At 39.1% G+C, this 27,528-nt stretch overlaps 1 protein-coding gene across 11 annotated transcripts in view; it reads right to left on the minus strand.

The window, feature by feature from the left end:
* SEMA6D (semaphorin 6D) overlaps window positions 1-27,528 on the minus strand; it is a 518,009-nt gene that overhangs the window by 275,526 nt on the left and 214,955 nt on the right. For all 11 annotated transcript variants that reach the window (XM_064485625.1, XM_031453115.2, XM_031453114.2 and 8 more), the window contains exon 3: window positions 7,998-8,069. The gene's annotated coding sequence lies outside the window, so the exon portion shown is untranslated. The remainder of the gene's footprint in view (window positions 1-7,997; window positions 8,070-27,528) is intronic.

Below are 27,528 nucleotides of genomic sequence, written 5' to 3' on the forward strand. Positions count from 1 at the left end.
CCGAGAAGGTGGCGTCATTAGCACCCAGGTGTTCCTTGTTGGATACTTTCTACCCAAGTTATTAAGACTGGGCTGATAATTTACATGCTGCTTTCTGTAGAAGTTCATGTGGTATTTGAAAACACACATCTTTCTGGAGAAATAAAAAACCTAAATACTGTAATTAATTCCAGGAAATGATATATTTTCCTGAAATTTTCAACAAATCTAGTGTGTGAATCTAGTCAATAAATATTGGTGAAGTGAATCTGTTTTCTAAGGAAAATAAGATACATTTCACATTACGAAAAGTCACTTTTCTGATTCATCCACATTGTTCTCAAACCATGAACCTTTAATCACACAATATGACCTTTTCACGTGACTACTTAGTATTACCGTCTTCTCCCTCTTCAACTGCCAACATATTTTCGGATGAAAGATAGATTTGTACTTAAAGATACCGTCTGCCTAAGGCCTCTTGGTAAAGGGCAGAAGTGAGGGTGTGCTAAAAAAAATAAATCGACTGAAGTCAGGGGAAAAAAATCTAAGAACTGGAGAGGAAGCTGTCTTATGATGGGGCTAATGGGATGAGTCCATGGGCGAAAAATTAAACAAATGACTGAATTCAGTCAGATAGCATGCTGGGGCGTGTTAGCTCTGGCTTATATCCATGCTTCCTCCGTCCGTATTCCCAGTGTTTGTTTCTAAAATGACTTCAGGTTTGGGGGATTTTTGTTTTGTTTGTTTACTTTTTGGAGGAGACAAGAGCATGAGAAGCTGCAGACAGGGTAACAGGAAGGTGGAAGAAATAGTACATGCTTAAACTGTTTCTGAGCTCCACTACTGATTTACGTTTAACTGAACTTGAAAATAATGTATATCAGATTCTCAGATTCTTCACATACAAAAAATTAGTACAATAATTAAGTCCACCTCTTTTCATCAAATTAAAGCTTAGATTTTAAGGTTGTAAGGGTCATTTAGAATTCTCCTTAAATGAAACAAGACAAAGCCCCTCCCAATCTGATTTTAAGCATTTTTACAGTTTATTTCTCTACCAATCCTTCTGTGAAATCTATGTTTAAACTAATCACTAGTGTTGAGAGTAGAGATAAATGAATGAATGAATGAAGTGTCAACATCTCAACGTAGAACCTTTTCCTGTCTGCCTTTGCTTAGGATGCCCCACCTACCTCCTCTGCTTGGGGCATGCTCATGTCTCCTTCAAGATCTAGGATAGATGTCACCTCCCCTGTGATAGAGGCAACTCACCCCCAACAATCCTCTTTGTTCTAACCATACTCTGCACAAGCTCCCACTAGAGCCCCACAATTTACACAGCATCATTGTAAGCAACTTGAAGGCAGCGCTCACTACTGGCTCGGCACTTATATTAGTCACAACAGCCTCCGTTATGCAAATCACAAACCGTCCTCAAAATCTCAGTGACTTAATATGACAAAAGCTTATTTCTTGCTCATACTTTATGTCCAACGTGGGGTCAGCAGAGACTTTACTCCGTATAGTCACGCAGGGATCTGAGTTGATGGAGATTTCATCATCCTGTGGTCACACCATCCAGAACACATGCCTGCTTGGTTGCCATAAAATCATGCATAATGGAGCTTTGATCCCCTCAGTATGGAAGTGACACACTCATCACTTCCACTCACATGTCAGAGTCCAAAATTGGTCACAGTGCCCTGCCTAATTGCAAAAGGGCCAGGAAATATAGGGGAACAAAAGGAATTTTACTGCGCATTACTGTCTTTCCCTCAATACTCTGTTAAAATATTGTTAAAATGTCCATACTCCCTGAAGGAATCTACAGATTAAATACTATTCCCATCAAAATCCCAATGGCATATTTTACATGAATAGGAGAAACAACACTAAAGTCATATAGAATCACAAAAGACTCAGAATGCCAAAGCAATTTTCATAGAAAAGAGCAAAGCTCGAGGTATCACATGTCCTGATTTCAAAATATATTACAAAGCTATAGTACTTTAAAAAGTACAATACTGGTATAAAGACAGACATAAAGACCAAAAGAACAGAATAGACTCCAGCAATAAACTCACAAATATATGGTCAACTGATTTTTGACAAGGGTGCCATGAATACACAATGGGGAAAGAATAGTCTCTTCAATAAATTGTGTTGGAAAAACTGGATATCAGCATACAGAAGAATCAAACTGGACCCCTATATTATACCATACTTAAAAATAAACTCAAAATGGGATTAAAGACTTAAATGTATGACCCAAAACTGCAAAACTCTTGGGGAAAAAACATAGGAAAAAAGCTTCACGACATTGGTCTTGGCAATGATTTTGTGGATATGACCAAAAGCATAGGAAAGAAAAGCAAAAATAGACAAAAATAAACTACATCAAACTGAAAAGCTTCTACACAGCAAAAGTGACAACTAGCAGTGAAAAGGTAACCTATGGAATGGGAGAAAACAATAGCAAGCCATACATCTGACAAAGGATTAATTTCCAAAATACATAAGGAACTCCTACAACTCAATAGCAAACAAACAAAAAAAAAACAAACATGCAAAAAAATAGTCCAATTAGAAAATGAGCAAAGGGCTTGAATAGACATTTCTCCAAAGACAAACAAATGGCCAACAAGTTGATGGAAAGGTGCTCAAGATCACTAATTATCAGGGAAATGCACATCAAAAACACAATGAGACGTCACCTCACACCTATTAGAAGGGCTATGATCAAAAATAAGTAAATAAGTGACAAGTGTTGGTGAGGTTCTGAAGAACTTGGAGCCTTTGTGCATTGTTGGTATGAATGTAAATGGAGCAGTTGCTATAAAAAAAAAGTATGGAGTTTCCTCAAAAAATTAAAAATAGAATTATCATATGATCCAGCAATCCCACATCTAGGCATACAACCAGAAGAATTGAAATCAAGACCTCAAAAAGATAACTTCACTCCCATGTTCACTGCAGCATTATTTACAATAACCAAGATACGGAACCAACCTAAATGTTCAAGATGAATGGATACAGAAAAATATGGTATATTTATATAATTGAATATTACACAGCCCTTAAATAAAAAGAAACCCTACCATTTGCAACTATGTATGGACCTGGAAGAGATTATGCAGAGTGAAATAAGCCAGTAACAGAATGACAAATGCTGCATGATTCTGCTAAGATGAAGTATTCATCACAGTCAAAGTTACAGAAGAAGAAAACAGAAGGGCGGTTGCCAGGGGATGAGGGGAGGAAATAGGAAATTGTTGTTTGATGGGTATAAGTTTACGGTTATACAAGATGAATTTGTTCTAGAGAGCTGCTGCACAACACAGTGCCTATTGTTTACAATACAGTATTGCACACCTAAAAACTGGAGGGTACATTTCATGTTAAGTGTTCCTACCACAAAACAAAAATAGAAACAATAAAAAGCAAAGAGACATGAGAAAATTTGGGGAGGTGACAGACATTTTTATTACCTTGGTTGTGGTGATGGTGTCACAGATGCACGAATATGTCCCAAATCATCAAATTGTATACATTAAATGTATTTAGTTTTTTGTCTATTGGTTATATTCCAATAAAGCTGTAAATAAATACTCTATTAAGCACGAGGGAAACAAAAATGATTAAGACTTAGTGAATTCTTGCATGTATCATGTTGCAAAGATACTGAATGGTTTTAATAAAGCCAGTACCTACTAGAGGAGTAATGTTGCATAAATAAGCATTTCACTGAGGTCACACAGACCCCTTTGAGAAGAATCATATTTTAAGAAGACTCTTTGGAGTCATATAATATTTGCTACAAAAAAAATACCTATAAGTTTAAGACATAATGCCATGTACCCTTTGATACAAGCAATAAGGTTTGGGATGCTTAGAAATAAAAGTGTTTGTGGTTTATGTTTATCGTAATTTCATGGGAAAATAGAAAAGATCCCCAATGTATCAAATAAATATCCCACAACTAATTAGGCCATTTACTACTCAATCCACTTCTCCTCTAAACTGAAAGAAGAGAGAACCTTCTGCTAAAAGATGCTGACCCCAGTGGCAACAGGGAGGGTCTGCCTTCTACGAGGCTCAGTTGTAAGCCTGTCTCGGGCAGCCCACAGGCTTCTTCCGGACTCAGTTCCCTCCAGAAGCCCACAAACAAGGCAACAAGCTGACAGGAACTAAGCCAGGATTCTTGGCCTTCTATTCTGCCTTATGAGCCAAAGGGAAAGGAGGCCACCTCCTGATATCCAGCCAGCCAGGAATTAAGCCTGCTCCTCCTCCTCCCCTCTTCCTTCACCCTCGCCAGACAGCCCGTGGACAGCCCGCTCTGGCTTCCGGCTCTCCTGGCCAGCTGGGAAAGGGACGGCCTTTCCAGACCCCTGTGAGCTCGCCAACAAACCTTTTTTTTTTCCACTCAAGAGCCAGAACTGGGAGATTACAAAGCCACCATCACAAAATAGTCATTAATAGAGGTTTTAAGAGACTAAGGGAAGAAAAGAGTTTCTGGGTCAAAGAAAAAGAAAGACAGTGGTGAGTTTCTAGCAGCGTAGTCATGGTTTTCTATAGTTTGCTGATAATCAGAGAAAACCTTTTCCTTCCAAAGGACCGCAGGCAGGCTGGAAGATGTGTCCCTGAAATCTATTCAAAGCCACATCTCATTAGTTTTATTTTACAACAAGCTTGCTTTTTGAGCATTAACCCCAATTCTCCAATGCATGAAAAATTTAAGTTGATCCTTTATGAAGAAACATTAAGTGTCGGTACCAGATCTCTTCTCTAATCTAGATACAGACTTGCTGAGGACTTGGTGAGAAAGCTGCTAGAGACACCGGTTCTTTCAGATTGTACTACTGTGTGCCAGAGGACTCACGCATGATTACTGGATTGAAACCGTGGTGTCGGTCTCTTCCCAGATGAGCCTTAGTGTCTCCTGGGCCAGGAACTTTTCTGGCCCAGCCAGAGACTTCTCTCAAGTGGTGCTGATTCTCTGATTTCACCTGGTATTATCAGGGATCTGCTGGGCTCCACAAATCATACATCTCCAGGGCCGGTCTGGGACTGGTGCCACAGCAGCCGAGGAGAAAGGCCCAGAGAGTAGCAGATACTGCAGGGCTATGTGTCCTGTGTGAAGCCACCATACCTTTCTCTGGGGGACTGACCATCTGGCTCCTCCTCTTACCACTTTCCCCATTTTCAAGGCCACCAACGATATTAGCAAATTATTTTTTCTCAAGCTGTCTCTAGAGAAGAGATACTGCCCGAATCCCATTTTTCTAGGAAGCTCCCGTGATGCTTATGGGAACACAGCTAACTTGATTTACTTACAGTTTCTCATGCTACGTTCTAGACAAGGCAAAAATGTGCTCTTAAGCTCTTCCTCCAGGAAAATGGGTCTCTATGTCCTTCATGCTTGTACCACTATTAGCCACCATGTGTATAGTTCTTGACTGAACAAAAGAACATTCAACCCTAAAAGTGAAATAACCCTCTTTGACTGCAGAGACCAGTTCCCATCATCAAATCAGTAATTTCCAGCATCAGTCTAAAATCCAGTATTTACCCAGCAACTCCTTTGCATACATGTGTCTCATGTAATCTTCAATAGAACCTTATTATATTGATGTTATTCATACTTTTAGATGAGGAAGCTGAAACTCAAAGAGAAATCAAGTAACAAGACCAGTGTCACACAGATTCAACTGCAGGTGTCTTTGGCCACAAAGCTCCTTTACTTCTGCTATGTCTAGGCATTCACATTCCTCCAAGACAGTCCTGGAGCCATTTTGGGTGGGGCAGAATTGCATGATTGGGAAGCAGGTAAGACTCTATTTTAGCATCCTCACTATCTCTTCCAAATTTACTTTACCTGCTTTACATATTGGATTTTCACAAAAAGATTTTCCTTGAAGATGAAAACACAGAGCAATACACCGTTTGTCCTCCTACTTCAGGCTTCCTGCTTAGGAACAAAAGAACAGCTAGAGGAGCAATGTATGATTGCTGAAGTGTCTTCTAAGGATGAGGTTTCTGAGGGATCCCATGGCACACTGATAGATTACCATGTTAACTTACTACACAATCAGAGATGTTACCCTATACTCCCTTGTGCCCCAAATTTTGTCTCATAGACCAAAATTTTAATTAAGAAAAATGAGAATGGCAGAATTTCAGACTCCTGTAATGTCTTTTCTGTTTGGGAGAAAATATCAAGTTTCCCTAGCTCCTGTGATTTGGACAGGGTAGGCTATTGATAATTAGGACAAGTGAGTTTTTAAATCTTAATCCTGCCACTAATTCACTGAATGCCCTTGGGCAAGACATGACACCTCCTGGGCCGCAGTTTGTGAAAATGTCATCCATCTTGATCATTTTCTGATTTCTCTGTACAATGAGGGATTTCAAAATGCACAGGGTGTTAGAACCCACCCTCATGTCTAGTCTAGTGGCATTTTGGCCTCTTTAAGGAGGGAAGAAACAATGCCGGTCTCCAAGCTGTCATAAATGGCTCCCCAGCATAACTGCCTTCGGCTCCTTGCTAATCTCAGTTAGCCTTGCTTTCCAATGATAAAACATTTGTCCCCTTCTCTTTTCTCTTCTCTCCTCTGTTCTTCTCTCCCTTCCTCTTTCTTCTTGAGTGTGTGTGTGTGGGGGGGCAGCCCAGCAGAACTCTGATCATCTGAGGTTGGTATATTTCAGGAACTAGCTCCCTTTCTCCTGATTTCTCAACCTCAGGTGTTACAATCAGGACTTTCCTTAACAGCAATGCCTAGCCCCCTCTTCAGAAAGGCACTGCCAGATAAAAACAAAGAACAAAATCAAAAGCAGTTTACTTTGGTCATCTAGCTCCTCCTGCTACTCCCAGCCCCGAGTCTGGCTCAAAAACCAGGTAATCTGGGCCTGTCTGCCAGGCTGCTCTTCACTGCCATCTCATGGTGAGCAGCCTTTTTCTGAGAATTAACCTTTCAGTTGGTGCAGACCCTTGCAGACAAAGTAGACATAAATTAGGAAGGGTCCTGTCCGCCGGAGCAGCAGGCTTTATAACAGATTGCGTAGTACACGAAGGTTGAAAATCACTAGAGAAGGACCGAATGGGCTGTAGTTTAAGCAAGGAGTATACCAGCACTTGATTCAAGAAACAAGACAAAGTTACTTAGGAGGAAGAGGAATCCTGAATGTTCTGAGTCCCATCTTTTCCTCAGGGAAGTGAGGATTTTAAAAATACTAGAATCTTGGAGACCTATTTATAGGGACTAACAGACTTAAAACAGCACCAAGAGTCAACAATGATTTGAACACCATCACTGTAACAGTCTATCGGTGTCTCACAGGGTCTGTATGGACGTTCACAGTTACCGTGATACGCAGTCACCCTATACCACTGTCACTGTTTGAAAAGAACTGCTTACTGCCCTGATCCTGCTCCCTCAAATATTCATAAGGTAAAATGGTCACATGTCTCTACTTGATTGCTTCTTCTTTTGTCACTCGGTCATAATCAGGAGAATTTCCTTCTATCCATACCACACAGCTTGCTCTGCTCCATCAGTTGCCTACCAGACATGGCCATTACGTATATACATGTGGTTGTGGAAAGAATACACTTGACATTGATTGCAATTTGGAAACACCCCCGTAAGGCATTTTCAGTGGATGGCATGCAGCAAGCTGACCTAAATTATTCTTCAAATGGTGTCCTTTGAAGCAGTGCTTCTTATTATTTAATCTTTATTCTTCTCCTTTTGTGTTTTTCTAAATTGGCAATGAAAGTGTAAAAAAAAAATCACAATAAAACTTCAGTTTTGCTCTATGCTAAATCAAGAATCCGATCGGAAAAGCTAACCCACCCTGATCATTTAGTTAGCGCTGGTCTAGCACTAGTATTGAGGCACAAATCCAGATTAGCTGGTAGTGATTTCCCCAGGAAGAGTGAATCTTTCAAGTTCAAACTTAAATCATACAGCATACACATGTGGAAGAGACATAATTGCAAAAGACCCATGTCTTACTGTTAGGAGTCTTGATCTTCCTCGGGATTCCAGCCTGTCAACCTGTGGCCAAGAGATCCAGGGCTCTGTATTCTATAGGAAATAGAAAAAAATGGGCAGAAAGATATTAAAATAGCTACAAATGGAGTGAAAGTGCATAGCCTGAAGTTTACTAAAGAAAGAGAAAATAAATTGGAATTAGGTTCGTAATCCCAGTTTATCTAAGCAATTCCATAAAGATTTCTCCACATAGAACCGATACGTGAGCCAGTCTCCTCGTACAGGGCCTTATGAAGCAGGCCGTGTGGTTACTGTAGGAGCAAGACCAATTTAGGTAGAACAAGAACACGAATGAAGTAACAATGAAGCACATAGGATGATGTTATTTCCTTTTCAATAATTCTGGTGAGTTCAAGGAAAAAGTCTTATTTTGATTGAAGTACGTCTCTAATTTTGCTAATCTCTCTTCTAACTAACATAGATCTCGGCAGACCACAAGATTCAGTTAGAATTTATTAATCATGTTTGTTTCCATTGTATTTATATTTACATGTCATATTTCTCACAAGCCATAGGGATTTTCATTTACCTACTTAAAGTAGAGATAGTGTTTCCTTCTTTTAAAGTGGTTTTAAATTTAAGAGTGAGCTGATTTAAAAAAAAAATTCTTAGGTAAATAATAATACTTTTGATATACTAATATAGGAAAAAGCAGTTATGTAACACTATTTACATAAATAAGAGAGGTAAGCACACACAGGAGAATGGAAACTACATTAAGACAGAGTCAAGCATTTCTTTGCTAACCTTATCTCCAATGTCTAGAAGAGTACACGGCATATAGAGGTACTTGATAAACATGTTTATAAAATAAATGAACAAATAGACAAATAGCTTTTGCAGATTCTGGAATGTGTTTTGATACATGAGACACTGATGAGCATTAAGAGGGCTTGTCTGTTATTGTAATTCTAATATCCAGTACAGGTACTTGATCTAACAGCACTCCATAAACACTTGCTGAAGGTATTAATTCTTCAGAGAAAAAACAGTGAAGATCATTTTGATGCCCACACTCCTCTCCCACAAAAGCAAACAAACAAAAAACAAACAGCAATAGTTCCAAACGTTCCTGGGTTTAGACAATGGCATTCCAAGGTTCAAGCAGTGAGGCTGTAGAGAGTTTAAAAGCAATAATAACATCCATCTAAAAGTATATCTGTTTTTTATCATCACCATGCACTGACTATTCTCAACCAGGTCAATGGTAAAATACTCCTCCCCACCAGGCAGGCAGCTCCCACTGTCCCCGACTTGAGACACCACTGGCTTCAGAAAAGATGGGCTATTTACCTAAACTAAGTAAGAAATTATGCCGATAAGGAATTTGGCAGTGACAGATGTTCGATAGCCAGAGATCTTAAGAGTTCAAGGGTCAATGGAAAGAGAAATCCAGGAAAATTTTTCTACAGAGAAAATTCCGAGGGATTCTGGTCAGGGTGGAGTAGAAAGAGCTTGTCTTAGAAATCACCCTGAATGGCTTCCCAGTGTGTTGTGACGGTAAGTGGGTGAAGCCCAGAGGCAGGACTACTTCTTCTGGCCTGAGTATTACCAGTTGGGGACAATTTCATCTGTGCCAATCAAACCTGGATATTGGATACTGGCAACTGATCTGTGCTTTCTTGGTATCAGTGCTGTAGGAGATAACCAAAGAAATGTGTTGCTTTAATATCTGGACAACTGAAAAATATAAACTGAGGGGTTGTGATCAGTACACGGTCTTATGGAAGGTCTTGAAACAGATGTTCTTGATACCTCTCCCTTTGCTCAGAACTTGCTTCCAGTAATGGCGCTCACTTCATAGACAGTGTTACCTCTTCCAGATTATCATCTTGGCTGACTGCAGGCCCCCCTGACTTGTCCTCCTTCTCAGGTCCCAGCATTCATTCACGTAAACTAAGGTTATGAGGCTGATGACTCTTCCCTCTCATTGAATGTTAATGCTCAGGGTTTAAGCCACTTGTCTCTAAACCGTTTTATTTCCTGTTCAGCCACAGTGGTTGAAGCAGTCTCAATTTCTGCTAATGCTGTTAATTCAAGCCAAATCTGCTACAGTAAGAAAATTCCAATGACAGAAGTCACTGTCAGCTGCATCTGACTTTTCAACAATGAAGAAACTTAGATATGAATATATATATGTACATATATATATACCCACACATACATGCACATATACACGTATGTGTATGTACATATACATACATCTATATATAGTATCACATATTATTTAAATTAGAAGGGAGGTTGAAGTTGCTGATTTCCTTGATTATAATCTATTTCCAACAAGAAGGCAGTCAGGTGCAGTGCAGCAAGTGACCGACAGTGGCACAAACTTGTTACTCACATAACACATGTACAGGCCTACGCTTCACCAAGCACTGTGAGATACACTCTCATCTGAACCTCTTAACAACCTGTCAATATTATTACTTCTCATACTACAGATGAGGGGGAAAAAAAAAACGAAAGCCCATGGAAGCAAAGACATTTTTTCCAGATCACGTTGCTAGTAGGGGATGGGGTTCAAATTTGTCTTTTTGTACTTGCTACTCTAGCAGGCACATCTACTAAACGGCACCATTGCTGCCGGGTTAGGTCCTACAGAAACCCACGATGGTAAATAATGCATCAATTTCCCCTTCGCATCCCATTAGGAAAAGCAAAGAGACAGTGTCCTCATCCCAGTAAACTGCCATGATGTGTTACAGGGAGGTGATGAAGGCAGAAAAACCACCCCACTCCCATTTCCCATGTATCTAGATCAACTCTTACAAGTTTATCCCTAACTAAATAGCCTTTTAATGCCTCTAGCCCTTGTTTACTTCTAAATCAACCATTTAGCTAACATTTTCAAGTTGTTTGTTTTCCCCTACAAGTTTGCCAGCCTTCTTGCATTTCCAGCCTTCAAAGGGTTAATGAGAACACACTGAGTGTGTAAAGCTTTGCTTGAGTCAACTCACCTTCTCTAGGTTGCATTTTCCAGCACGAATTAGCATAAATACCAACATGTTTACATCATAATTACTTTAATTCCCTTGGCCCCACCAGACCTGGAGTGTGTCAATCTGCAGTGATTTCAGGGGTAAGGGATGATTACTGGTCCATGAAACATATATTACAATAAATGCTTAGAAACTCGGCACACCACTTCTAAAAGGATCCCGACTTTGCGTCAGGGAGGGCACAAGGTTTTTTTTCTAGGTCTTCAGGTTCTCATTTATAAAACAAGGATCAAAATTCTTATCTTTAAATTTTCTCCATGAAAACTACAAATATGAATTATTTTGTCATCTGGAAAGTATTTCAAAAAAACCAGGCTGGTTTTTTTTTTGAACCCCTGGAGAAAAACACTAAGTAAATATTACTGTAAAACTGGCAAGACCTATTCTGGGATTTATAACATAAAGTCAGCAACCTTTCCCTTTCATAGGCTACAAAAGAGTTCAGCATCACTAGCAATGGTGCAAGGCAAGTGTCTAAGAAGTAAGAATTTTAAATGGAGTGTGGACAATTATTCACACACATGCGAATGTCCAAAGGTCTATATTTAGGGGCTTATTATTAACAACCAGACAATTAAAAATAGTACATGTTAAAGTTAAAGGTCTGATTTGAGAAATTACAACTTTATGAGGGATATTTCCATTCTTTTTTTTTTAATTTTTATTTTATTTTTTCAGGGGAGGTAATTGGATTTATTGATTTATTTGTTTGTTTATTTAATTGGAGGTACTGGGGATTGAACCCAGGACCTCATGCATGCTAAGCCTGCACTCTACCACTGAGCTATACATACCCTCCCCCCAATATTTCCATTCTTTATACAATAAAAATCCATATATCAGCAGCCAAAGCGTATTTATTAATTATCTTCCATGTACAAAGCACTGAGGGTACAGGAGGTCCTGTGTTTACTGAGCACCTACCATATCCCAGGTGCCGTGCAAAAGCCTTTACTTGTGTATTTGAATAGGAAAGGTTGGGGGCAGGAAGGCAGAGGATGTGTAGGAGAAAGAGAAGCTAGCTCGAGGCTCAGTTCTACTCATCTCTGGGGTTCATACACATCTTGTGGAATTATTTGTCTATTTGCACAAGAGACTTATGAACCTCTTAAGAGAGTACTAATTCAGATAAACCCACCTGTTCCATGACAAGACCTCATTTATCAGTGGGGCAGGACAATCAATGGGACTGTCACTTTGATTTGTGTCCTGACCTAATCGTGCAAGGACTCACGTATATGGTACTTGTCTATTGAAGAGGTATTTAAATTAAATGTGGGGGAAAGAGAAGAGAGAGTTTCCATTCTGGCAAGGGTGCAGGTGGCTTGTGCACATGGAGGACTGGAAAGGATATAATACAACTTTGGCACCTTGAGGGTCTACCATGGGAGCATACCAGCAGCCCGTCAAACCAATAATCTCGGAAGAGTGAAAAGCGGACCTGGCTGTGGAATACACTACAGGCAGATCTGGGGATATCAGGAAGCTTGGCCATCGGCATGAACCTGGGCACTGGTAGCAATGACTTGGTAGGAAGCAGTGAAGACAGGTATCACCAAAGGCAGCTGAAGCAGGATTAGGCGGGGAGGTGGAATGTCATATGTCATAGGGTAACTGAATGCATTCCTTAATGAGCACATAGGAGACACCTCTAGGGACAGGATGCTACAGGGGCTGAATTAATTAGAATAGCAGTGGGTAGTCCGTCCACACTAATACTTTTTACCATTTATGTGACCCTGAAAAACATGTTTACGTGGAAAATATATTTAATAGCCATGACAATGAAAAGTCATTGTCCTCTTCTTACTTAAGAAGAACTGTAACCCCCAAAATGAAATCTCATTAGAGTCATCATACAGGTTAAATGGTGGCCCCTAAAAAGACGCGTCCACGCCCTAACCTCTGGAACCTGTGAAGATTACCTTACGTGGCAAAAGATGTGATTAGGTTTAGGATCTTAAGAGGAGGAGTTTATTCTGGATCATCCAGGTGGGCCCTAAATGCAATCACATGTACCTTATAAGAGAGGGGCTGAGGGAGTTTGGTGACAGACACACAGAGGAGAAGACACACAGAAGAGGAGGGGGCAATGTGACCACAGAGGTAAAGACTGGAGTGATCTGGCCACAAGCCTGCAGCCACCAGAAGCTGGAAGAGGTAAGGAGCAGATTCTCCCTAACTCCTTCAGAGGAGTGAGGCTCTGCTGACGCCTTGATTTCAGACTTCCAGCCTCTAGAACTGTGAGAACATACATTTCTGTATCAAGCCACCCAGTCTACAATTATTTGTTACAGCAGCTACAGGCACTAAGACAGTCACACAATTAACCAGCAAGAGGAAGAGACATGTTTCAGACCTAAGTTTGTCTGACTTTAAAATCTATCTCTTTGGGCCCCAGGGGGATGCCTTCCATGTACCATCAACGTACATTTTAGTCATACAGCTCTTGGGCCTTTCAAGATACTTATTAGCATCTACTTTAGTTAAACCACCTTTTATTGATTTGGAAATCACTAAAAATTGCTGTATGGTTATGACATAAACAAAATGTATATGCAGTGTGTGCAGTAAAGGCTACAGGAGTGGAGTCGAGAAGATTTGCTATGGGCAGAGATGATCAGGAAAAAGAGTATGAGGAAGGTTTTCAATTATGAGGCAAAGGATGCACGTAATTGGATAATGGTGAAGGACCAGGTAGAACATTGTGGGGTCTTCTGAAGAACAGCTTGAGCAACATTTCAAGGGGAAAATTACAAGCCCCACGCAGAGTACACTGTGTAACCCGGCTTGCAATTGTAAGCCTTGTACTAAAATGAAAAACTAATCAGATTTAGACCCTGGTTGTTTCTGTTATTGCTACAGTGGACTGTTACTATCCCTTCTAGGACACTGAGGTTTTCTTATTTACTTACTGAAGAACCCTCTCTTTAAAAATCCTTCCCACATTCAAGGTCATTTTTGAAATGATTTTTTTTATCTACATCTCTTTATGGTCAGGCATTTTCTTTCTGTCCATGTGCCTCTTTCAATGCCATCTGTTTTGCTCAGGGATTTAGTGACTCACAAGCCAGACCAGCAACACACAGGGCCACAAATACCAGGTTCTTGAAAAACAGTAAAGTTTTAGCTTTACTGCAGCCCTTCCGGCTCTCCACTCATGGTGAATTAAGTCATCTTCACAGGAGATAAAATTACCTGTATTCCTGCCTAACCTTAATAATGAGGGGAAAAGGGTGTTTTATCTACTCATTGTAAACAGAGTAATCACTATTTGCTATGGCTCACGGAAACAGGAAAAACAATAACAACAAACCACCACAACTAATGTGTTTTTCATTTTCTGAGAACCTGAACAACTTGGTTGTCTTAACTCTAGTTCATTACAGCCAACGATTTAATCTCTGATGGCAGAGAAGCAAGAAATACGCTTACGTGCAGGGTAGTAACGTCTTCGCTGCCGATCAATACTCACAGATACTATGGGAAAACAGGTCCAGTTTTTGCTAAAACACTTACATATTTCTCATTCAGCAAGAGCGAGGCTGAAATGGGGCATCTGGGGTGTAGTTTTCACCCTCTAGACTTGCTGGTTAGGTAACATATGTAGTGCTTTCTTGCTACACAAGGCACAGTACTGGGGATAAAGAAGGTTTAAATAATAGCCCCCAAATCAAAAAAAGACCTGCAAATAAGAGTTCAAGACAATAAAAATAACACAAGACAAGACACATTTAATTATCAATAATTGCTACAGGATGTAAGAGAAATGGAGAGAACATAGCATACCGGAATGGTCTGGAAAAACTCCATGGCAGCACCAAGATTTGAAATGAATTATGTTAGATGAATTTAAAAGGCCCCAAAAAATCAAAATCTGGAATCACCAAATGGTGCCTCTAGGAATATTCAGTATAATCTGGTAATGCACAAGGACTGCCCTTCCCACGTGGCAAGGACCAAATCCGGTGTGCACTGACTTGACCCAGTGCACATCTGCAGCCTTTTTCTTGCAACACAGTATAAATGTGAGTATGCAAACAGAAACACATATATTCCTCACATATTTATACAAATGTGTCCTGCAAGCGGAAGTTCTAATCTTATGGATTTTATCCCTTTGGGACTATTTGTGTGTTTGTACTGACTTTAGTTCATCCTTCAATTAACATGCGAGGACCAGATTTTCCATTCCAAACAGAATGACTCATGTAAGTACAGAAAGCAATTAAATCTCCAAGAAGAAGCCTCTTCCTAACATCCTGTACACTTTATTTTATCAATAAGAATTTACTCAGAGATATTATTATTATTATTATTACTAATTTTAATGATGGAGAGACCCTGGTCCCATGCCATCTGTATTATAGTCGTATGATTATCAAATCTGACAGACAAACCTCAGATTCTTGTTCTTCCAAATTCAACTTAACCATTTGTCTGACAAATATTACAGAATACCTTCTTTATATTAAGTGATGTTTCAGGCACTGCAGATATATTGGTGAAGAGGGGAAGGTACAAGGTCTGTGTATTCGTGGAGTTTACATTTGTATGTGGGTGTGTGTTGGAGGGAGACAGACAATAAACAAGCAGTACAATGACTAACAGCAACTCAGATTGCGCAGTATCTGCTGTGTAGAAATTATGATGGTGTGATGAGATGGAGAGAGACTGCTGGTGGTGGTGGAACTGGGAGTGCAGTTATCTGAGATGGTTGCCAAAGATCTTTCTGAGAAGGTCACATTCAGAATAAAAATTGAATGAAGGCAGTGATGTTAAGATCAAGGGGAGAGTGGTCCAGGTAGAGAAAGGAGCAAGGGCAAAGACCCTAGGATGGAAGTGAGCTTGTTCAAGGATGAGCAGAAACATCAGCCAGGCTGAAGTGGGGGTGGGGGGCGGGGTGGGTGGAGGCGGTTGTTGCCAAGAAGTAGGAATAAGAAGTAGGCCCTGTGGAGCCTTATGTGCTATGGAAAGGATTCAATATGCCTGCTAAGGACAAATATTAATAGTAGTTTCATAAGCTCAAGGCAAATTTAGTTGAATTAATTTCCAAGTTATTATATCTGCTGTTGTATGTTAAGTGTATGCTTGTAACAAACACTTTAGAGACTTACTGGCAACATTTACTAAAAACATAACATTTACCAAAACTGAGATCTGTTGTTGACACAATTTGGTGATTCTATTTCAACTTAAATGAAAATTATGGGATTTTCGCAATACATTCCAGTGCTCCCCATCCCTCGTCTCTGCCTCACAAAATTACCTGCACAAAAGGTTGGAAACAAAGAAACAAAGGCCACAATCACGTTAACACTAACAAATCACCTATCTGAGGTTGTCTTTGCTCCTTCTTATACTCTGTCCTCACGCATACAGCATCATGATGTAGTTTTCATCATAGAAGATATATGATTTTCTTGCAGTGCTTTCAAAGCACATTTAGAGCAGGGTACTTATTATTTTGTAAGATTTGGTCACTGGCAAGAAGATTTCTTGGCAACTCTAAATAAGCCTGGCTAACTGGACTTCATCGATCACTCCTTGCAATGATTTTCCCCTCTCTCTTTGACTCAAATCTTCACTTCTTATCAAAACTGCTCTTTCAGGGTAAAAAAGGACTTGAGACGAAAAGTAATTTCTGATAAGCAGTAACGAGCCTGGCTCCTTCTTACGAGGCTCCCTGGGTATGAAAATTAGATTCTGAGTAATTTCTAAATAATTTCTTAGAATTCACAGAAGGAGAATTCCTCCTCAGTTGAGTGTCATTTGTTTGCAAATGAGAAGACACAGCTGTGGGATGGCTAATTAGAGTTTAACCTCACCTATGTCTTAAGAAAATCTAGAAAACAGACATTTTTCTTAGTCTCTGTGTAAGATTTTTAAACACTCTGACTTGGGGGTTCGAATAGAAGGATCTAGAGGGAGTTAGTGGAATTGATTTTTAAGAACAGATTTTTATTTCATGTGTTATTTAGAAAATCAAAGTAGAAGGACCAGACAGTATATTCTGAACTACTCCACATTTCCCCCCAGATAGTTATCTCTGGTATTGCCACAGAGATGAAATCCTTTTTAATAGAATTTAATAGAGTTTTCTCTATTGTTAATTCAGTCTAGTATTGGTTTAAGTGGAAGGCTGTAGGGAAAAAAAAAATAAGAAAATCTATCATTTGTTTTGTGGTTATTTTACAAGTTTTAAAATTTAATTATTTACCCTTTCAGGTTATTACAGGCATCTCAAACTTAGAATAGTCAATACAGAAATCTTGATTCCCACACACACCATCCCATCTATTACTCCATGGTCTTTCCTAGTTTAGTAAACCACCATGGACCCAGGGCCAAATCAAGCTAGATCATTCTCTATTCTCTTCTCTCTCTGACCCTCCTTTAACTTCATCCAAGTCCAATCCATCTGCAAGTCCTATGAACTCAGTTTACAAAATCTACCACAAAGTTGCAATCCAGGAGTTGCTGGGCTGTGTTCTTATCTGGAGGCTCAACTGAAAAGAATCTAATTTCAGGCGTATTCAGGTAATTGGTAGAATTCATTTCCTTACAGCTGTTTGACTGAGGGGCTTGGCTTTTTGCTGGAGGTTGGCTAAAGACTGCTTTCAGGTCATTGTGGCCACCAGAAGTTCCTAGAGGCTGTCTGTATGCCCTTTCAACAAGGGTTTCTTCAGCGTAACCACTTACAACCTCTAGCCTCTGAGAAGAGTGTCTGGCTTGAGTTTGCTAAGGCAGACTTTTAGATAATACAACATTATGGTGACAGTTGCATACCATCATCTTTGCCATATAACAGAACCTAATTACAGAAATTGCATAGCATCGTCTTTACCATATTTAATTGGTTAGAAACAAGTCACAGGTCCCACCTACACTCAAGGGGAGGAGATTACCGAAAGGCTTGACCACAAGAAGGTGGGACTCACTCAGGCTTACCTTAGGATCTTCCTGCCAGATTACATATGATCCTCCTTATTATATAGTCTTTTTATTTTATTGTTCTTGGCTCATATTCTTTTCTTTTGCTTATTATGGTTTAAATTGCTTTTGTTCCTCCTAGTTATTTTAGGCGGAAGCTAGGGCATTTATTTGACACCATTCTTCTTTCCTAATAAAGGCATTTAGTGCTACAAATTGACTTCCAATCACTGTCATAGCAGCATCTTACACATTTTTATTTGTCATGCTTTTATTTTCATTCATTTCAAAATACATCCTGATTTCTCTTCTGATTTCTTCTTTGACACATATGTTAAATCAGTGTGTTTCTTAGTTTTCAAATACTTGGGGATTTTCCAGGTATCTTTATGTTACTGATTTCTAACTTAATTCCACTGTGGTCAGGGAGTATACTTTAAACATCTAGAATCCTTTGTAAATTCAAGGGCTTGTTTTATGGTCAGAGTATTGTCTACCCTGGTAAATGTTCCACACGCATTTGAAAAACAACACGTATCCTTTCATTATTGAGTAGAGTCTTCCATAAATGTCAGTTAGGGCAAACTGGTTGATAGTGTTACACTTTCCATAGCTTTATATAATGCACATTTTTTATTATTATTGAAAGAGGCTTGTTGAAATCTCCAACTGTGATTGTGGACTTGTCTAATTTTCCTCTTACTTCTATCAGTTTTTGCTTCATGCATCTGGAAGTTTTACTTTAAGTGCATAAATATTTACCTAAATATTTAGAATTGTTATGTTCTCTTGATGGATTGACCTCTATGAGATTATGAAATGATGCTCTTTATCCTTGGTCATATTCTTTCTCTGCTATCAATACAGCCAGTCAGCTTTCTTTTAAATAGTGTTATCATGGTATAACTTCTTGTTATCATTTTACTTTTAACCAATTTTTATATTTTAAGTTAGTCTCTTGTGGGCAACATATCTTGATTCTTGGTGTTTTATTCAGTCTGGCAATCTCTCATTTTTAATTGAGTGTTTAATCCTTTTACATTTAATGTAATTATTAGTATCATTGCATTTAAATCTGCCATGCTGTTCTTTGTTTTATGTGTGTCCCATGTCTTCTTTATTCCCTTTCTCCCTTTGTTACAGACTGAATGTGCCCCTGACCCCCAATTCAGATGCTGAAGCCTTAACCTACAATGTGATGGTATTTGTAGATGGGGCCTTGGGGAGGTAATAAGAGTTAGATTAAGTCATGATAGGATTAATGACTTTATAAGAGAAGGAAGAGAAAGTGATCTCCCTCCCTCTCTCCACATGCACACACCAGGGAAAGAACATGTGAGGACATAGCAAAAATGTGACCATCCTCAAGCCAGGAAGAGAGCTCTCAACAGGAACTGAATTAGCTGGTGAGTTTGAACTTCCCAGCCTCCAGAACTGTGAGAAGTCAATTTCTGTTGTTTAAGCCATCCAGTCTGTCGGGTTTTGTTATGGCAGCCTGAGCAGACTAAGGCATCCTTTTTTTCTTGCTTTCTTTTGGATTAAAGGAATGTATTTTTAAATTATTCTACTTTTTATCCTTTGTTGGCTTATTAGCTATCTCTCTTTTTCATAGTGATTGCTTTAGGGTTTATAGTATATACATCTTTAAAATATTATCACTTACTTCAAGTAATAGCACCTTACGTAGAATGTAAGACCATTACAACATGTATTTCCATTTCTCCTCTCCCATTCTTTTTTTGCTATTCTTGTCATACATTTTACTACCACATACATGACAAACCCCCTCAATATGCCAATATTATTTCTGTTTTAAATAACCAATTATATTTTAAAGCAATTTTAAAAATAAGAAAAAGTATTTTAACATATTCCACATGTTGATCATTTCCAGAGCTTTACATCCTTTGTGTAAATTTAGATTTCAGATTTTGTCTGTCTGAAAACATTTCTATTTCGGTTTTCATTTTTGAGAGATATTTCTGCTGAGTACAGATTCTGGATTGACAATTTTGCTTTTTCAGTACTTTAAAGATGCTGCTTCTCTAACTTTTGGGTTGTATTGTTTTTAATGAGAAGTTTATAATCATTCTTAACTTTTTTCTTCTTTGTACTTTGCCTTTTTTTCTTTGGCTACTTTTAAAATTTTCTTTTTATTACTGGTTTTGGCAATCTGTTTATGATATGCCTTGGTCAGGTTTTCTTCATGTTCTTGACCTGAACTTTTATTGGAATAGTTTCTAGAATCTCTAGGTTTATATTTTGCATCATATTTATAAATTTTTCACCCTTTATTGCTTCAAATGTTTTTTTCTACACCTCTCTCCCTTTTGAGGACTCCAATAACAAATATCTTATACTTTTCTAAACCTCACTGATGGTCTGTTCATTTTTAACTTTTTCAGTCTTTTTTCTCCTCTGTGTTTCATTACGGTTATTTTCGATTGCCATGTCTTCAAATTCACTAATCTTTTCTTCTGTGGTGTGCAATCACTTACTACGTATTTTTAAATCTCAGACAGTTTTTTTTTTTCATCTCTATGTTTTATTTAGGTCTTTTCCAGTATCTTCTGTCTCTCCTTAACAAACACGTTCATGCTTTCTTTTACTTTTTTGAACATACGGAATATACTGGTAGTATTATTTTAATATCCTTGGGTGCTAATTCTTTCACCAGTGTCTTTTCTGAGTCTTTTGTATTGATTGATCTCTTCTCCTAATAGTGGGTGTGTTTTACTTTTTTGCAGTAAATTTTTATTGGATGCTTGACACATGAATTTTACATTTTTGGGTGCTGGATATTTTTATATTCTCTTAAATATGTTTGAGCTTTGTTCTGTGACTCAAATAAATTACTTGGTAAGCTTTTCAAGGCTTGCTTGTAAGCTTTTTTTACAGGAGACCAGAGCAGCCTTTAGTTTAGAGCTAATTTTTCACCACTACTAAAGCAAGACAATTCTGAGTACTCTAACCAAAGCCCTGGGTATTACAAGGTTTTTCTACTCTGGCTGTTAGGAGCAAAAATTATTATAAGCCCTGTGTGATCTTTTGGGGCTGTTTCACCTATCCTTTGTAAGTTCTTTTTCTACATGTGGTGGTTTCCTCACATCCTTGTGCTGAGCAGAAGAAAGCAGAAGACAAAGAGAAAACTTTGAAGATCTCAAAAGTCCTCTCTCTGTGCAGTTCTGTCCTCTCCAGTACTCTGTCTTGCAAGTTTTAGCTTCTTTGGCCTCCTTGAATTCTCAACTCCATTTCTTCAGTTCAAGGTGACTACTGGGATCTGTTTGAGGCCCCCTGTCCTGGAAACTCTTGAGGAAGTAAGCTGAGACAATCATAGAGCTTGCCTAACTTTTTTCCTTTCCCAAAGGTATCATTTTCTTATATTGCCTATTATCCAATATCTTAAAACTTTGTTTTGTGTATGTTGTCCATTTTTGTAGTTGTTGAAGGGAGGTGGATAAACGTGTCCTCTGTTCCCTCATCATTACCAGAAATGAAAGGAAGAAGGCATCCTTAATCTTTTCATTTTGTGCCATGGCCTCTATTGGCAGTCTTGTGAAATCTATGCACTCTTCTCAGAATATTGTTATAAAATTCATATAACCATAGCATAGGATGACAAACCAATTATCCTGAAATATATATATCAGAATATTTAAAAAAAACTGTGTTACTATAATATATGTGCTTCTACATTAAAACATTTATAAATTCTAACAGCAGGTCTAGTAATCATCAAAATCTGAAGCAGTGTTGAGCGTAAATAATATTTCCAGATATCTGCATGAACTGTATGTGTTATGAAAATATTTTTAATTTCTATCGGTGACAAAAATCATGATAACTGTTAATACTACTGAGATTTGGAAACTATTCATAACTGAAGGAATGTTAAATTTCAGTTAGAGGTTAGTGAAAATAAAGATCTATTTTTTCTTTTTCTTATCTAAGTTCATGGACTTCTGCTTTGTCCATGAAATCATGGAGGTCTGTGGACCCTATGGTAAGAAATACTGTTGCAGAGAAACCTCCCTGAATCTTTGATCTTAGGGACTAAGTCATGGTTCACAGAATTTGCTGCCTCCAACAGCTTGGTTTCTCAATCTTGCTGCTACTTCTATATCCTTATTGTTAGTGAGGGCCTGAAGAACAATAGGATTAAATGGGATAATAGGCCAAGCATTTACCATTGCCTTTGGCACCTGAAAAGCCCACATAACATAGCTGTTAATCATCATCACCATCATTATCATGGAGGGAGCACTTATGTTGCAGGGGACCTAGCTGAAACTTACATAATATGAGGATCCCTTTTTAAGGAAAATCAATAAAATATTTTCCTTTTGCCAATTTTGTGAAGACTTATGACTACAGGAACCTATTTTTAGGGTCTCTCCTGGGCAAGTAAGGATTCTCAAAACTTAAACTTCATTAATTTCATGGTAAGTCTGCTTCCAATTGACATTCTCCTCTTCTACATCTTCATAATTCTTATCAGTTATTCATGATCCAGAGCAATCTCTTTGTCCTTGTTACTGCAGAGGTAATGCTGTGGGGAAATGTGGAGGGGTGGTGGAGATAGGAGAGAACCACTACCAGGCCTCCTCTCCATCTTTGGAGCCCTACCCTGGGTGTTTGACTCCTGGAAGGATTTATTTCCCATGTTCCTCACAGCAGGTGTATTAGATGACCAGTGACAGAGGACATAGGGAAAGGAGGACCAAACCTACACTACTCCTTACTCTGCTGCCATCACCTAGCAAAGTAACAGCACAGAGTGGGTGTTCCATGCAAATGGATGAAAACAATGAATGACTGTTTTCTTTTCTAAGAATCTTGAAAATAAAAATTAAGCAAAAAGGAAAAATGAAAGAAAATACTAAATCCAGACATTGTTACAAATTTTAAAATTGTAGCTCTTGAATCAAATGTTTCTCATGCAGGGATGTAGGGAAGTGAAGTATGTTGGGGTGAACAGGGAAGGTGATCTGTTTCATTGTTCTTTAGTGCCTTTCCAACTGCCCTACCAAATGCTGTCACCTTTCCTCCAATTATGCCCTCCTAGTCCTCTCCACTTCTACTGTGTTATTTCTATTAATCTCTGGTTCCAACTGAGGTGTTCGTGGATAATGAATGATGATAATGATGATGATGATGGTAAACAGCAATAATAATACTAATATTTATTGAGTGCATACTATGTGCCAGGCTCTGGGCTATTTTTTAACGGTATCATCTCAGTCCTTACACAATCCCACAATATAGGTATTATCATCACCCTCATTTCACAGATTGGGAAATTGATGTTCACAGGTAATGTGCTCAGTATCACACAATTAGCGAGTAGTGGAGCCAAGTTTCAAACCTTGGCAGGTATTCTGACTCCAGAGTTTGGGCTTAAAACCATTCAGCCACCATACTACCCTGTTGTAGTAGGAATAAAATTCTGGGGTAATTCAGAGTGGCATATTAAGTGGCTGAGGTAGACAAAAATCATATCATATAGGGCATCAGCATGCCCTGAGTGTAAATAATAGAATGAAAAGCTGTGCGTGTGTGTGTGTGTGTGTGTGTGTGTGTGAGGGAGAGAGAGAGAGAGAGAGCACGCAGGAATGGTGAACCCTCCGAAGGCATCTTCAAAGCCCCATCGCAGGATAGCTCATTGCTTCCTTGCTGGTTAGTCTTCACAGAGCAACAGGCTGTCTTCATGGGCAGTGATTTATCTGCTGCCCCCAAATTCGCTTAGTAAAAGGTGTTCAATACTCATCAGTGCAACGAAGAAATTGTATTCTGCCTTTGGAGAACTCAAACCAGGAAACATCAAAGTGACAAGTGCAACATTACCTTAGAAATTAAACTACATTCAGAAAAAAAAAAAAAAAAAAGGCTGCTTTACTCTAAGGATCATTCATAGGCAAGAACTCAGTTACCAAAACTAGACTGTAAGTTCTATAATTGGATTATGAAACTCTAAGAAGGCAAGGATTCATAGCCTGTGATTCACATTTGAATCTTACTAGCAAGGAGTCTGGTACGTCATCACCAGGCTCTCTATAAATGCTCACTAAGTGCATGAAAAAACGACACTGTTTTAAACCATGTGTTCTCCGCCGAATGCAGCTCAGGCCTTGTGTTACTTAGAATGCTTTTGTTCACTTGCTCTTTGGTCCTAATGAAGCAGTGGTTGCCACGGTCACCAGGATGTCAGGTACGCATGGCCAAAGAGGTCATCAGTAGGGAATGAGCTCTGCAAAGAGCATGGCTCTCTGGGCCTCATCTGAGGAGGGCTCCTGTTTCCAGCAAGTGTCTGTGTGGGATCACTCTGCCTTGCCGCTTCATCTGCAATAGCTTTCAAACTTGTGTGTGGCCCGCGAATTCTGGCCACAGGATGGGACTCACATGGGCTCTTGATCCCCCTCCCATCCCATCTATTTGAAAAGAGTTGTTAGAAGTGGTTCCTGTGATAAAGCGGGATGTTTTGAAATAGATCAAAACAGTGACATTTTGATTCTGCCTCTTTGTGGAGTGGGGCTATTTGTTTTAGTTCACGGAATAAAACTGAAAACTTGCAGACGTGCTTTTACTACTTAAAACCGAACTCCTCCCTGACCATGAAGTACGGATGGACCCTAAGTACCATTCCCAGCTCTTTCCTCTCAGTAGGACATAAAGCCTTGTGCACATAATGAACTCAGACATTTTAACAGCTGATTTGTACCCTTCAGGCCGCTGTTGTCATAACCTCTGCGGACTCTCTGTGGATTATTATGTGGGGCTTACCACTGTTGATTTACTTTTCTCATATCTGTTCCTGAAGCAATAGATATTGTCACTTCTGTTTAAAACATATTTTTTGAAACGGTGGTGGCTTTTTTCTAAAGGGCACTTAAGTCATTTCTATTTAAAATAAATTAATTAAATTTATCTTTCTCATTTGCCTCTACATGACCTTTGGGGAACTTGGAAATTAAATTTTCTCCTAATATTTTACTTTCCAACTTGGCAAACATGGGCGTTGTTTTAGATTCTGAGCAAAGTTGAAAAAGCACAGATTTCTTTTCAGAAAACACTTCAACTTTGAAACAGGAAGTGATAGCAATTCTGGAAATTTATCTGCTGTGGTATAAGCTTTACTTTTTCTTTTCAAATGAATTACAAAGGAGAACGCAATGCTCAAGAAATAATGAGATTGTAAGAAAATCAACTAAAACAAGCGAAAAGCATCCATGTGGGTGATTTCAACTGTAAATATTTTTCTTTAAAAATATAAAAAAGTTCACGTTGCTATTTAATAAATATTATTATTTGATGTTGATAAACATAATGAATCACTGAGGAGAAATTTAAATACACATTTTCTTGAACAGGTCAAATGAAAACTTTTCTAATGGTAATAACACGAAGTAAGGATGTCCAAAATAAGCCAAAATGAATAGATCAAACAGAATTTGCTATTTATAACTTAAAATACTTTTTCATGTTTGATCACATAATCATGTAATAAAAGTATTCCTGTAGCTTTAGGGAACATTTTAAACATTAAAAAAAACTTCTGTGTTAAAGTTCAATAACAGAGATTCCTTTTCCTTAAAATACACAGTATTTTTTAAATGAATAAAGGAAAATTTTTATTATTAGCTAATTATACACAATAAAAACGCTAATTGCATACAGCCTTATAATTTGTGGAGTTGTCTCCATATATATATATTCTGAAGAGGTAGGTAAGACAAGTATTTCCTATATTTAAAGATACGAATTTTAGCTCAGAGAAATGAGTAACTTGCCCAAAACACACAGATTAAGTGTCAAAAGCTGGGGTTTGACCACAAGTCATCTGCCTTTGAGTTCACTTTTTGGTTAATGAAGAAACACACCTTTCTTCAATTTCTGCAAAAGCATCGAAAACAGTTTTCTATGTGATTTGGCGACACTGAAGGGCTTCCTTCTTTCCTTTGCCTCGTCATTGTTCTCAGCGGTGGGTATTTCCATTCTGTTGTGCTTGCTGCTAGGGAGAACCCAAGGAAGAGCGAGAGAAGCAAGCTGTGGGCCAGGCCCTTCGAAACTGAGGCTCACAGGGGAGCCAGCCAGGGAGGGAGGTAGTGTCAGAAGATCTGTGTACGCACAAAATAAGGGTACCAATTCTAAATACCAGTGACCTTCACGAAAAGAAGTGATCAGCTGGGAACTGAGGTGAACAAGAAATAATGCAATTTTTGGTTTCCGTCTTAAGTCAATTACATCGTGGTATAATTTGCATAGAGTAAAATGTCACCATTTTCAGTGTGATGCTCAAAGACCACCATAATCAAGTCCAAGAGCATTTTCATCACCCTCAAAGTTCCCTCCAGCCTTTCTGCAGTCAATCCCTCCTCCCACCCTTGGCCTCATACAACCACTGATCTAGTAAGATTTTTTTAATTTGGAAAGAGAAGAGGGTAAGGGAAACAGTGAGAATAAAGGGAAGACTTAAATCAGATGATACCTCCCCATTGTTAGAATTCCAGGTTTTAAGTCTAAGTAAAATTTCCAGGTAAGGAAGGAAAAATGAGCCAGGTTTGTGGGGGAGGGACAGCCCCCAGTTCCCCCGTGTAACATGTTCCCTTCTTTCCAACAGTCATTTCCTGGTTGCTCACTCCTTGTCCCATCATCAGCCCCAGGCCCATCCATTGCTTTTATTCACAGAATGACAGTGACCCCTGCAGACCCCTGCTGTACTGGGAAGCTGCAGACTGGTATCTCCAATCACCATCCTAGATGTGTATGAATCCTAACCAAGATTCTATTCAAGTAGTTTGTAAACTTCTGGGGCGGAGGGGGGGGGAGGTGTGTGGAGCTCACGGACCTCTTTAAGGAAGCTTTTGGTCCTCTCCCTAATAACACACATCTGAACAAACAATTTTGCATTCAATTTCAGGTGGTGCCCACAGGGCCCCCCAGATCCATCTCTAGTATCCTGAGTGTCCTTGGTGTTTGGGGTAAAACGGTCCCATAACCTTGTGTTTTTCTGCATCCTCCTGCACTGGGCATTCCAGGGAGAAATAGCTCACACTGTGCCAAAGGAACCAGGAAAGCTTCTGCATCTCCACCTTTAAGTCCTACATCAGCCCTTTCTCTGCAAAACCTTTTGGGGGCTTTTATAACACCTTATCTTTCCTTGTATTGGACTTGGAGACTTCCCAACCACTTCACACAAGGAAAGAGGGTTCTGAAGAGAGACATGCGTGGAAGGGAGTGACATGTGACTTGTGGAGAAGCAATGCAGCAAAGGGTGGAGAAAACACAAGACATTCTAGGGTTGCCCTTAGTCCTGCTTTCCCTCCAACAGTTACGGATATAATGTTGAGAAAGTCACAAACCTCTCTGGGTAGCCCCAATATGCCTATCTGTCAGATGAGAAAGGGTTGGATTGGAGAGCACCTTTAAGCTCAGTCTTCTAGTATTTCCTATCCCTTACGTCCTCCCTGTAAGTCAAACTACCCTTTCTCTTTTATGATTGAAATAAAACATGCTGGACACTTGAGGCCACTGTATAAAGATATCCAGCACACACATGC

This window comes from Camelus dromedarius, chromosome 5, assembly GCF_036321535.1.
Source record: "Camelus dromedarius isolate mCamDro1 chromosome 5, mCamDro1.pat, whole genome shotgun sequence".
Lineage (NCBI taxonomy): Eukaryota > Metazoa > Chordata > Mammalia > Artiodactyla > Camelidae > Camelus > Camelus dromedarius.